The sequence below is a fragment of the Capsicum annuum genome, chromosome 8, assembly GCF_002878395.1.
Source record: "Capsicum annuum cultivar UCD-10X-F1 chromosome 8, UCD10Xv1.1, whole genome shotgun sequence".
NCBI lineage: Eukaryota > Viridiplantae > Streptophyta > Magnoliopsida > Solanales > Solanaceae > Capsicum > Capsicum annuum.
This window is the reverse complement of record NC_061118.1, coordinates 6693640-6706095: the sequence shown is the minus strand read 5'-3', so window position 1 is coordinate 6706095 and position 12456 is coordinate 6693640.

Here is a 12456-nt window from a genome sequence, read left to right as displayed (position 1 = left end):
ATGACCATTATTCTTGTAAGCTTACATCTGCATAACCTCCTTCATTATGTTCGTGGTTAATGTCGTGTTTATGATAACCTTTTGTATGCCTCTATATAACACTATATAGAGGCATAAGGTTTTATATTATACAGACTTGATATACTTGTACACTTGAACAATTGAAAGAATGAAAAACTCTCATCCCTTATCCTGTCTCCTCATTTTTTTGTTTACCTCTTCTTTCTTATTGCTACTCTTAGATTAATTTTAATAGCGGAGCAGTAATTCACACGATCAAATAAGTATTTTTAGCCTGCCATGGTCATGTTCACTAATTAAAATTATTATATAAATAAAAAATTAAAACCAGGGTTTCGGGCATTTTCAAATATCAAATAGAGTACAATTATGAATCATATTTGAAATTTTCATTATCAAGATGATCCATAATATTGGATGTTCATTTTTTTAAAAATACATTTGAAATTAAAGTTATATTTTAAACATACTTTTATGAATACTAGAGGGTAAGACCAATGTCAGCACAAGCCCAACATCAAAATTTTTTGAGTATGCAGAATGAAGCTAGATTGATGCCAATGAGAATTATAAGTTGCAAAACATCTGTTAATTATTTCAATCACGTAAAAAATATTCTCCATCGATTCTCTACCACCCTAACCGTAAACCTTTTCCTCCACCGTACGGATGGCCGGTCTTACCACCCGCTTGGTCGAAAGATACTGGCCATACTAAATTCATTACATCCTTCACATCCCCATTGAATTTTCCTGGCTTATACTACCCTAACTCTCGAAAAAGACTTCTATGCATACTGTCCCTACTACTTTGCCTTGCAAAGCTGTAAATAATGAGAAGAATGTTAAATAAAGCTATTTCAAAAAAGTTAAAATATTGACTTAATTAGATTCCAGAATCAGTTATGTAAACCCCTAGTGGAAAATATAGCCATAAAGCTTGTGATATATATTGCTGGAGTCCCTAGAATCACCTGGACGAACAAAGAAGTCAATAAGATGAATATCATAGAGGATTTGCAACTAGCAATCATAGAAAAATTCTCATATGGTTGGATGAAATTAGATGACCTTAGAAATCAAATCCAAAACAATGCAACATTAGGAGGGATTGAAAGATAGGTCTTCTAAGAAGCAGATATATTTTAATAAGATTCAATAGAATGGAGGATTATGTAAACATGTTGTCAAATATTGCTTATTACATAATTATAGAGGAAGGATGGCTTATCAGATGAGGCCCTTTATATATGATGCTAATTTCAAACCAGGAGTTGAGACAACACGGGCTATGACATGTATATCTTTTTCGAATCTACTACCTATATTTTTTGTTAAGGAATCTTTATTTTTTAGCTACTGCAATTGGTAATCCAATACACCTGGTTATAGCTGCGATGAATAAAACTAGGCCTAGTTGTGCTAGGGTCAAGGTTCAAGTAGATCTTGCGGCCAAGTTGCCCGATTTTATTAATTTAGAAGTGGTGAATAGCAAAACACAGGCTACAAGGATTCAAAAAATAAAGATTCAATACGATATGCTTTCAAAATATTTTCATACATGTAAAATCCAAGGCCACGAGGAAAGTGAATATAGGTGCTTATATCCAGAGATGAAGAAACAAATTAATGAAGTGCAAGAAGATGAAATTATTCCAGAAAAGAAAATAATCCTAATTCAAAGGATATATGTTAATGGGAAAATTGTTTTATCAAGATGGAATCCTACTCAGAGAAAATTTCCAGTGGTAAGGAATACAGAAGGATACCTTGGAGCACCTATTGATAACACTACTACAAGCAAAACACTACCAGTCACCAATACTTTTAAAGTATTACAAGAGGCTCAAGATGCAAGCAACTGAGGTAATACAATAAAGGCAGATGAATATCATCCTCCTACAGATAAACATCAGTCCCTGCCGAAGAGACGATAGTCGCACCTACAAATAGAGGTAATATAGAGAATAGCATATAAAAAGGAAAAAACCTTGGTAGTAATACAATGATCCAAGCTACAACCATCATGCTAATAAAGCACAAAAAATATAGGGGGAGATAATGTCCACAAAAGAATGGATCTTGAATGCATTTAACCAAAAAATAAGTAAACTAATGATATTGCACTACAAAGTAAAATGAAGCAAGGGCAAAGAGTAGTGAAAGAACAGTAAAGCAAAATAAATAGAGAAAGAAGTTAGTGAATTAAGTGATACCTATACACCAAATTCAGCCATAGCACCTACAAAAGACAATACAAAGGAACAAAATCAATCCATTCATTCAATTGTTCTAGTAACACAACAACAAGAAAGTCATAAAAAAGATATAACAGATGTTGCAGATAGTGAAAAATGATCATATGTCATTAATGTAAATACCTATAACTATGCAGAAAGATGAGTCATTGCTGGTTTTAAGGGCTGTTGAATTGCCCAATAAAGTCCTTAATGAAATTCTCACGCATAAGGTGGAAAACAGACTTGTAGATACAGTAGATAAAGAAAATATCATAGAGGTTCATGCAGAAAATGATGTAAAATTATTAAAGATGCAGACTTGTTACCTAGAGTATGTAAAGCTCTAAAATTAGCAAAGAAAAGGAAAATATAGGGACAAGGTGATACATCTTTACCTGGCAGAAAGCAGCCAAACAGAAATGTGGGATATCAATAATCCAACAAATGATTAAGTCTTTTATTTAGAATATTAGATCAGTAAAGTCTCAACATGCTTTTCATAGAGTGAAAATGCTTTATAGATATCACAAATTTGCATTTGTGAACTTACTAGAGCCTTTTCAACATTATCATAATATCAACAGATATAAAAGTAGATTGAGAATGATATAAGCATGATAAAACAAAAATGCACAGATTTAGGTATTTATAAATCAAGAATATGATGTTTTATTTTTGAGTGATACTGATCAACAACTGACTCTAAAACTGCAGGATTTAGTCTCTAGTTATTGCTTCTATACCTCTACTATTTATGTTAAGTGTGAGAGTAGCCTCAGGCTAGATTTATAGGAGGAACTTTCAAATATTGCTTAGATGATGGATTAACCATGGTTAATTTGAGGTGATTTTAATGTGGTCTTTAATGAAGAAGAAAAAATTGAAGGTCTATCAGTACTAGAGGATGATGTTGATGATTTTGGGTCCTTCATTGAGTCTTGTGATCTGTATCAACCATTTAAGAGATGTCTATTCACTTGGTGGAATAGCAGTAGGAGACGATTGCATTTTTGAAAGGTTTGACAAAGTACTTTATAATGTAGAATTTCAGATCTTTTTTCCTCACTTAGAGGTGGAACACTAACCCAAAACTAGGTCATACCATGCAGACTCTGATTCTTAATATTAGCATAGCTTTCCAATTCTTTATTTTTGTGACCACTTATGTTTCTTTTAAGGATTTGTGTAGTTGAGTTGGGATACAAGTTATTATTCTGACCCCTTTTTTGGATTTCAAGAAAAAAATTAAGAAGTTTAAGAAAATGTAGACTGTGTAGAGTAGAAAAACATATGGAGATTCAGCAATTATTGATCAGAGAGGATATTGATAGAATAAAGGAGAAACTATTTGAAGAATACCCTTATGTAAAAAACAAAGTTGTGATGCAGTTGGCCAAGGATGAATACAGTAAGTACCTTGCTTTGGAAGAATCATACTGTAAATAAAAAACTAGATATGATTGGTTTGATATTAGAGACAAAAATACTAGATTTTTTCACAATGCTGTGAAGGGGAGAAGAAAAAGGCTTAGGGTCAACAGAATTCTTCATCAGCAGGGAGATTGGCTTAAAAATGAAGGGGAAATTTCTACTGTTGCAATAGAATTTTATCAAAATCAATTTACACAAGATAGAGATATCATTTTTTTTCTTTATTATCCCACATTCTAGGTCTGGTAAATAATGAAGAAAATGCCAATATGTGTATTATTCTAGGCTGAGATAAAGTGAGAAAGGTTGGGTTCAACATCAATGGGGAGAGTGCTTGTAGGCCTGATGGTCTTTCAGGCAAATTCTTCCAAGTTTGTTGGGAAATTATTGAGTTAGATATTATGAGGTTTGGTACAAAAGTTCTATAAAGGTATCTCTCCCCCAAAATTGATTACTCATACTAATTTAGATCTTATTCCCAAAAGAACTCTTGTTCAGACTTTCTCAGATTTAAGATCAATTAGTTTAAGTAATTTTGTGAATAAAATTATTTCAAGGATTGTACATGATAGAGTTAAAGCTTTGTACCAAAGATTATCTCTGGCAATCAATTAGGATTTGTAAAAGGGGAGGAGTATGATTAAATATGTCCTTATTAAAGAACTAGTCATAAGTGTTGGAAAGAGAGAAAAGTCAACAAATGTAGTAATCAAGCTTGATATGGCTAAAGAATATGATAGAGTCTCATGTTTTTTTCTTATAAAGATTTTAAGGAAAATAGGGTTCTCTGATATATTTGTGGATATATGGAGGTTAATTGAAAGAAACTACTATTCAATTCTGATAAATGGAAAAGCCTATGGTGTTTTTTTAAAATACCCTAGGATTTGGACCTTTGCAAAATTTCTCAAGTTTTGGACCTTTTTGACTTGGTATGACTTAAGGGTATTAATCATACCCTTGAATACAACTCGTAAGCTGTCTTGAGGGTTCACTCATACCCTAGGCAGTATGGTTGACTTAGATACTGCCCAAGATATGATTCACTAGGGTACGAATTGTATAAGAGCATAAGAATGGTGTAGTGCAAGTTGTATGGTGCATGATTGTCTTGGTCCTATGGAGTCTTCCCTAGATATGGTAGGTAGGTACGATTGGGGGTGTCACTTTTACCCTTAAGGTACGACTAGAAAGGTATAATTCATATACAAACTAGTAGGTAGGGTTTTGGCATGGTCTTGGGTACGAGTTAGGGTACCACTCGCACCCTAGGATACGGATGGTAAGGGAGAGTCATACCCCTGGATGTGACTTGTTTTAATTTTGTTAAGTCAAGGGTAGTTTGAACATTTCCTACTCCTAAAACCTTATGTCCTCATGTTCTATAGCCCTTGGTGGCCTTTTGTAACACTTTTTAAAGGGTTAAAACACTTCAATTACTCTCTTAAACTCACTCTTAAAGATTGGAGGCTAGAGTTTCTTCATTGTTCTTTAAAGGGCTCAAAGGTTGAGATTTCTTCTGTGAATCTTCTAGTATAAGGCATTTACTCCTTCCCTCATTGTTATTTCCAACTAAAAGCATGTGTATTGTGTTTTAAACATTGATTTATGAATCATGAATGGTGTTTTTTGGAATATATGTTGGGGGTCTTGAAGCATATGGTTTGGTATTAGTTTAAACTATGTTTTTACATGTTTTTGGTAATGGTTTGCATATGTGGTTATTGGTTGGTTATGGTTTAACAAATGGGTCTTAGGTAACCTAAATTATGGTGGTTTATGCATTGGGTTTGGTCTTGGTAAAGGTATGCGTTCAACATGTTTGATAAAAATGCTTCAAAGAATGTTTTTAGTCTAATTGTTGAACTTTCATTGGGACTTTTGCATGGGTTGGTTTGGTAATAGAACTCTAAATGGTTTTGGATGGTTTTGCATGGTTAAATAGTGTAAATGATATAAATTTATTAAATGTTTGGCATGGTCTAAGAGGGCTTGGAATGGTTTAAAGGGTAAAGGTTTTAATGGTCATGGTTGGTCTAGAGACTTTGTATAGACAACCGTGGACTTAGGTATTTTATAGATAGTTTATGTTATATATATATATATATATATTCATACATTAGCTTATTGTCAAGATATTGGCTTATGGATTCTGTATTGGTTTGGGTTGGTTATTGTTGGTTAGGCTTGGTTGGGTTGGTCTCGGGTATAGACTTATCCTAGAGTCACCCATTGGTGAATATGCTATCTTGATTTATGTTCGGACATCAGCTGACTTAAGGTATGTGATTGGTGGTTGGGTTGGGTAACAAGGGCAGTTCCTGGTTTTGGTTAGGCTTGGGATTGCATATTACGACAAGGACCTAGTTTGGGTCATGTCAAATTGGTATTAGAGCTTTAGGTTTCAGTTTTATGGGATTGTCCACAAAGCCGTGTCGAGTAGAGTCTTATGGCTATGTCGTGCATTACACTTATAATCAGGAGGCTATAAGACATTTAGGATGTTTCACTTTCTTGGTTATTCTACTTTCGTACTATAGAGTCTAAGGTCTTGAACTCTTCTCCGAACCTTCTTTGGTTCATCTTTCGAATCTTGTCCTCTCAACTATCTAAAGTTCATGGATACTTACCTATTCTAATAAAAAATTACATGGATGGATCTAGTTTAACTCATGAGGAACAAACTCGATTAGGGGTCGCAGCTTCTGGTTTTCCCAGTGAAGCCTAATCCGTATCATCCTATTTTCTTTATAGATTTTATTATCGATCATACCATAAGTGTTATAAGAAAGAAACGGCCTGGTGTTTTGGTTATGGTCAATTGGGTCATATGCCATAGGAGTGTCCTGTAAGGGATGCCACTTAAAAAAGTCAGGCGTTAGGTGCTTCTTCTATCTATGACGTTGGTCGGGATCGTCTTACTATTCTTACTATCCCTCGCGAGTCTGAGAAATCTTGTGATACCGATATGGGCAGGTTGGAAACTCTTCTCTTTATGGTGTGTATGGTTTACTTGGCTCGGGTCCCTTTTTTTTGTGACCTCATTGGTGGTTGTGTACTTTGGTTTTGGTCCTAATGTTATATCATATTCTTTTATGTTTCTACCCGATAGATGACTCTCTAATTGCCAAAAGAGTCTATAAGGGTGAGTGGTATCGTTGGAAATAAAAGGGTCATAGTGCATTTGTTTGACTCAAATATGGTGGATTTTGATGTCATTCCGGGGAATGGATTGGTTGCATTCGTGCTATTCTTTATTAAATTGTCAGATTTGTAAAAAGCTTGCCTTTTGGCTCCCTGATGAGTCGGTTATAGAATAGGAGAACAGTTTCATTCGAGTTTCTATTTTTAAGGGAAAGGTTATATATTGAAACTTGGAGATTGGTCTCCAAAGGGATGGCTTTATTAGTCCATCGGGGTTAAACATCCTAACTTAAAAGGTCCTTCTTTGGGTTGGTTTTGATGGTCGATAAATTTTTTGAGGTCTTCTTGATGACTCTCATCGTGTCTTTCTAATTAGGAGGTTGGTTTGAGATTGGTCCTATTTTGGAAACTTGTCCAATTTTTATTCTTTATTTATAGAATGGTTCTGATTGGGTTAAAAAGGGCTTGAAGGTAAATGAATGAATTTTTTAGATAGATGCTTCATCTGTCCTTGTGTTTTTCTAATAGGTACTTCCATTCTTTCATGCATAAAAGAATGGTTTCTCGAGGAGTAAATAGGGAGGGTGACTGAGAAATTTAGGGTGTCCTTCTAGTGGCGATGACCTTATATGTATATTCTATTTTATATGGGGTACTTTGATAGAAGTACATGGTGGTTGGTAGATCCTAGGCTTGAATCTAGATGTTTGATCATGGTAAAGAAAGTATGTTAGCTCAGGAATAGAAATGTGGGAGTTGTGGAGGTAAATTAGTAGGTTGGATGAGGATGATGATTTGAGAAATACAATAGTGGAAGAGTTGTGCCATATAGGCTAGGAGTTCAGGTTGAACGGGGGGGGGGGGGGGGGGGGGGGGGAGGAGGGGAGGAGGGGTTAAGGATCTAGTCATTTGACAAGTTAGATCATAGAGCTTGTATGTGTCTTTGTCCCTATACTTGTACTTGATTGTTGATATGCACTTGATTATTAAATTCATGATTTTTAATGTGTGTTTTGGAACAATTGAAGGCTTTGATATGATTACTCATTTAATTGATTTTCAATGGATTATGATGCATTATTCATGCTTTTTTAATTTGGGGTATTATGGGTTTTCCTAATTACTTGGTTTTGGTCTTAGAATTTATATGTCCTCAAACTATTTGTGAAATTTCCGTTGAATATAATTTTTTCGTATGGTTTGACTATTCTTAAAGATTTTCATTGCATAAGTGATTGAAGGGACATAAATTGGTTTTGGTTGGATTCAAATGATTTTTGAAAAGGCCTTGGTTTCCATGTTTTGATTTTGAATGGTTTTGGTTTAATTAGAAGCCTTGGAATCTTTTAGTGATGGACTTTAAGAGAAGGTCCGGTAACATATTCTCATGATACTCTTCCCTCCCGGTTAAGAGAGTACTCTATTAGTGTTGTATGTATTCATTTAGCGCTTATGCCTAATGTTCACATTTTTGCATTCACCTTATTCCCACGATATGAGTCTTGACCTTGTGTTAAGTTACTCATGATATAGGTGGTTGTGTATCTTTCGGTGTCCAATCTAAGGATTCCTTTCATGGTATGCTTTGGTCGGGATGATTCTCCTTTAAGGTCTAGGTGGCTGTGATTAAATGCTTCATGCTTATGGTGTCATGTATTATTTTGGGGGTCTTTGTATTGCCTTGGGTGGCATGGATAATTCTTGTACCTCGATTTCTTAAATGAATCTTCTTATGTTATGATGGTAGTGATATTGGAGGTGTGGTAATATTGTGAAATAGGGAATGTAGAAGCCCCTAAGTGGGGGAGAGTCTCGAGTGACTACCAGAGTTCGAAAGGTGAGGTAAGGTTATTATCATGAGAGGTAGTTAGGAAAGGGATAGGTAGTGGAAACCCTTGTTAAAATTATAAATGGTTTTAGATCTTTTGGTGGATAGATTATACTCTGGGTATATAAGCAGTAGGCTTGAACGTTGTGGTTGGTAGATATACCAATAAGTTATGTTAGGTCCATGAGAGGTTTGATAGGGCATAGTTTTATGAGTTATTCTACGGCATAGTAGTTGTATGGTTTTGGGTGTTCAATTATAGGATGGTGTAGTGCAAGTCGTATAGGAGCATACGAATGGTATCGTGTAAGTCGTATGGTGTATGATCGTCTTGGTCTTGTGGAGTTTGCCCTAGATACGGTGGGTGGGTACGATTAGGGGTGTTACTCATACCCTTAAGGTACGACAAGGAGGTGTGAGTGACATAAAAACAAGTAGATAGTGGCATTATCTCAAATACGAGTTGGGGTACCGCTCGTACCCTAGGATACGTATGGTAAGGAGAAGTCATACTCCTGGACGTGGCTTGTTTTAATTTTTTGTAAGTCAAGGGTAGTTCGGACATTCACTACTCCTAAACCCTTATGTCCTTACGTTATATAACCCTTGGTGGCCTTCCATAACACTTGTTAAAGGGTTAAAACACTTTAATTACTCTCTCAAACTCACTCTTAAACATCTGAGGCTAGGCTTTCTTTATGTGTTCTTCAAAGGGCTCAAAGGTCGAGATTTCTTCCGTGAATTTTCTTGTATAAGGCATGTAATCCTTCCCTAATTGTTATTTCCAACTAAAGGCATGTGTATTGTGTTTTAAACATTGATTTATGAATCATGAATGGTGTTTTTTGGAATATATGTTGAGGGTCTTGATGATTATGGTTTGGTATTGGTTTAAACTATATTTTTACATGTTTTTGGTAATGGTTTGCATAAATGGTTATTGGTTGGTTATGGTTTAACAAATGGGTCTTGGATAACCCAAATTATGGAGGTTTATGCATTGGTTTTGGTCTTGGCAAAGGTATGCCCTCAAAATGTTTGATAAAATGCTTAATGAAATGTTTTTACTTTAATTATTGAACTTTCATTGGAACTTTTGCATTGTTTGGTTTGGTAATGGAACTCTAAATGGTTTTGAATGGTTTAAATGGATTAAATTACATAAATAATTTAAATGTTTGGCATGGTCTAAAATGGTTTGGAATGGTTTAAAGGGTAAAGGTTTTTGTGGTCATGGTTGGTGTAGAGGCTTTGTATGGACAACTGTGGACTCGGGTGTGGTATGGACAGATTTAGGTATCTATAAATCAAGAATATGATGTTTTATTTTTGAGTGATACTGATCAATAAGTAACTCTAAAACTGCAGAATTTAGCCTTTGGTTATTGCTTTTATACCTCTACTATTTATGCTAAGTGTGATTGTAACCTAAGCTAGATTTATGGGTGGAACTTTCAAATATTGCTAAGAGGATAGATCAACCATAGTTAATTGGAGGTGATTTTAATATGGTCCTTAATGAAGAAGAAAAAATTGAAGGTCTATCAATACTATAGGATGATGTTGATGATTTCAGGTTCTTTATTGTGTCTTGTGATCTGGCTCAACCAATTAAGGGATGTCTATTCATTTGATGGAATAGCAGCGGGAGATGATTTTGTTTTTGAAAAGCGTGACAGAGTCCATTATAATGTATAATTTCAGATCTTGTTTCCTCAATTATAGGTGGAACACTTACCCAAAACTGGGTCATACCATGCACCTCTTCTAATCTTATGTCACTCTGATGTTCTTAATATTAGTATACCTTTCAAATTCTCTAATTTTTGGACCACTCATGTTTCTTTTAAGGATTTGAGCAGTTGAATTAGGATACAAGTTATTTTCCTGACTCCTTTTTGGATTTTAAGAAAAAGATTAAGAAGATTAAAAAATTCTAGACTGTGTGGAGTAGAAAAACATATGGAGATATTTTTCAGCAATTATTGATCAGAGAGTATACTGATAGAATAAAGGAGAAACTATTTAAAGAAGACCCTTATGTAGAAAACAAAGTTGTGATGTAGTTGGCCAAGGATGAATACAATAAGTACCTTGCTTTGGAAGAATCATACTGGAAACAAAAAGCTGGATATGATTGGGTTGCTATTGGAGACGAAATAACTAGAATATTTCATAGTGTTGTGAAGGGGGGAATGAAAAGGCTTAGGGTGAACAAAATTCTTCCTCCATAGGGAGATTGGATTGAAAATAAAGGGAAAATTGCTACTGCTGCAATAGAATTTTATAAATAACAATTTACACAAGATAGAGATGTTGTTTCTTTTTCTTTATTATCCCACATTCCAGATCTGGTAATAATGAAGAAAATGTCAATCTGTGTATTATTCTAGGCCGAGATAAAGTGAGAGAGGTTGTGTTCAACATCCATGGTGAGAGTGCTTGTGGGCCTAAAGGCCTTTCAGGCAAATTCTTCCAAGTTTGTTGGGAAATTATTGAGTCAGATATTGTAAGGTTTGGTACAAGAGTTCTATAAAGGCAGCTCTCCCAAAATTGATTACTCATAATAATTTGGATCTCATTCCCAAAAAAGCTCTAGTTTAGACTTTCTCAGATTTAAGATTAATTAGTTTAAGTAATTTTGTGAATAAAATTATTTCAAGGATTGTGAATGATAGAGTTGAAGCTTTGTACCAAAGATTATCTCTAGCAATTAGTTCGGATTTGTGAAAGAGGAGGAGTATGATTGAAACTGTCCTTCTTACTCAAGAACTAGTCACAGATATTGGAAAGAGAGGAAAGTCAACAAATATGGTGATTAAGCTTGATATGGCTAAAGAACATGGTAGAGTCTCATGGATTTTTCTTATGAAGATTTTAAAGAAAATACGGTTTTATGATATATTTGTGGATATATGGAGGTTAATTGCAAGAAAGTACTATTCAATTATGATAAATGGAAAAGCCCATGGGGTTTTTTGAAATACCCTAAGATTTTTACCCTTGCAAAATTTCTCAAGTTTGTACCTTTTTGACTTAGTATGAAACAAGGGTACCAATCGTACCCTTAAATATGACTCGTAGGCTGTCTTGAGGGTTCACCTATATCCTAGGAAGTATGGTTGGCTTGGATACTTCCCAAGATATGACTCACTAGGGTACGAATCATAAAGGAGCATACAAATGGTGTAGTGTAAGTCGTATGGTGCATGATTGTCTTGGTCCTGTGGAGTCTACCCTAGATACAGTGTGTGGGTACGTCGGGAGTGTCACTTGTACCTTTAAGGTACGACTATAGAGGTGTGAGTCATATCAAAACCAGTAGGTAGGGTTTTGCATGGTCTAGGGCACCAGTTGGGGTACCACTCGTACCCTAGGATACGGATGGTAAGGGGGAGTCGTACCCCTGGACGTGGCTTATTTTAATATTTTTAAGTTAGGGGTAGTTTGGATATTTTCTACTCCTAAAACCTTATTTCCTCATATTATATAGCCTTTGTGGCCTTCTATAACACTTGTTAAAGGGTTAAAACACGTCAATTACTCTCCCAAACTCACTTTTGAAGATTTGAGGCTAGGGTTTCTTTATATGTTCTTCAAATGGATTAAAGGTCAAAATTTCTTCCCTGAATCTTCTTGTATAAGGAATGTTCTCCTTTCCTCACTATTATTTCCAACTAAAGGAGTCTAAGGTCTTGAAATCTTCTCTTAACTCTTCTCTGCACCATTTTTGGTTCATCTTTCGGATCATGTCATCTCAACTACCTAAAGTTCATGGAAACTTACCTGCTCT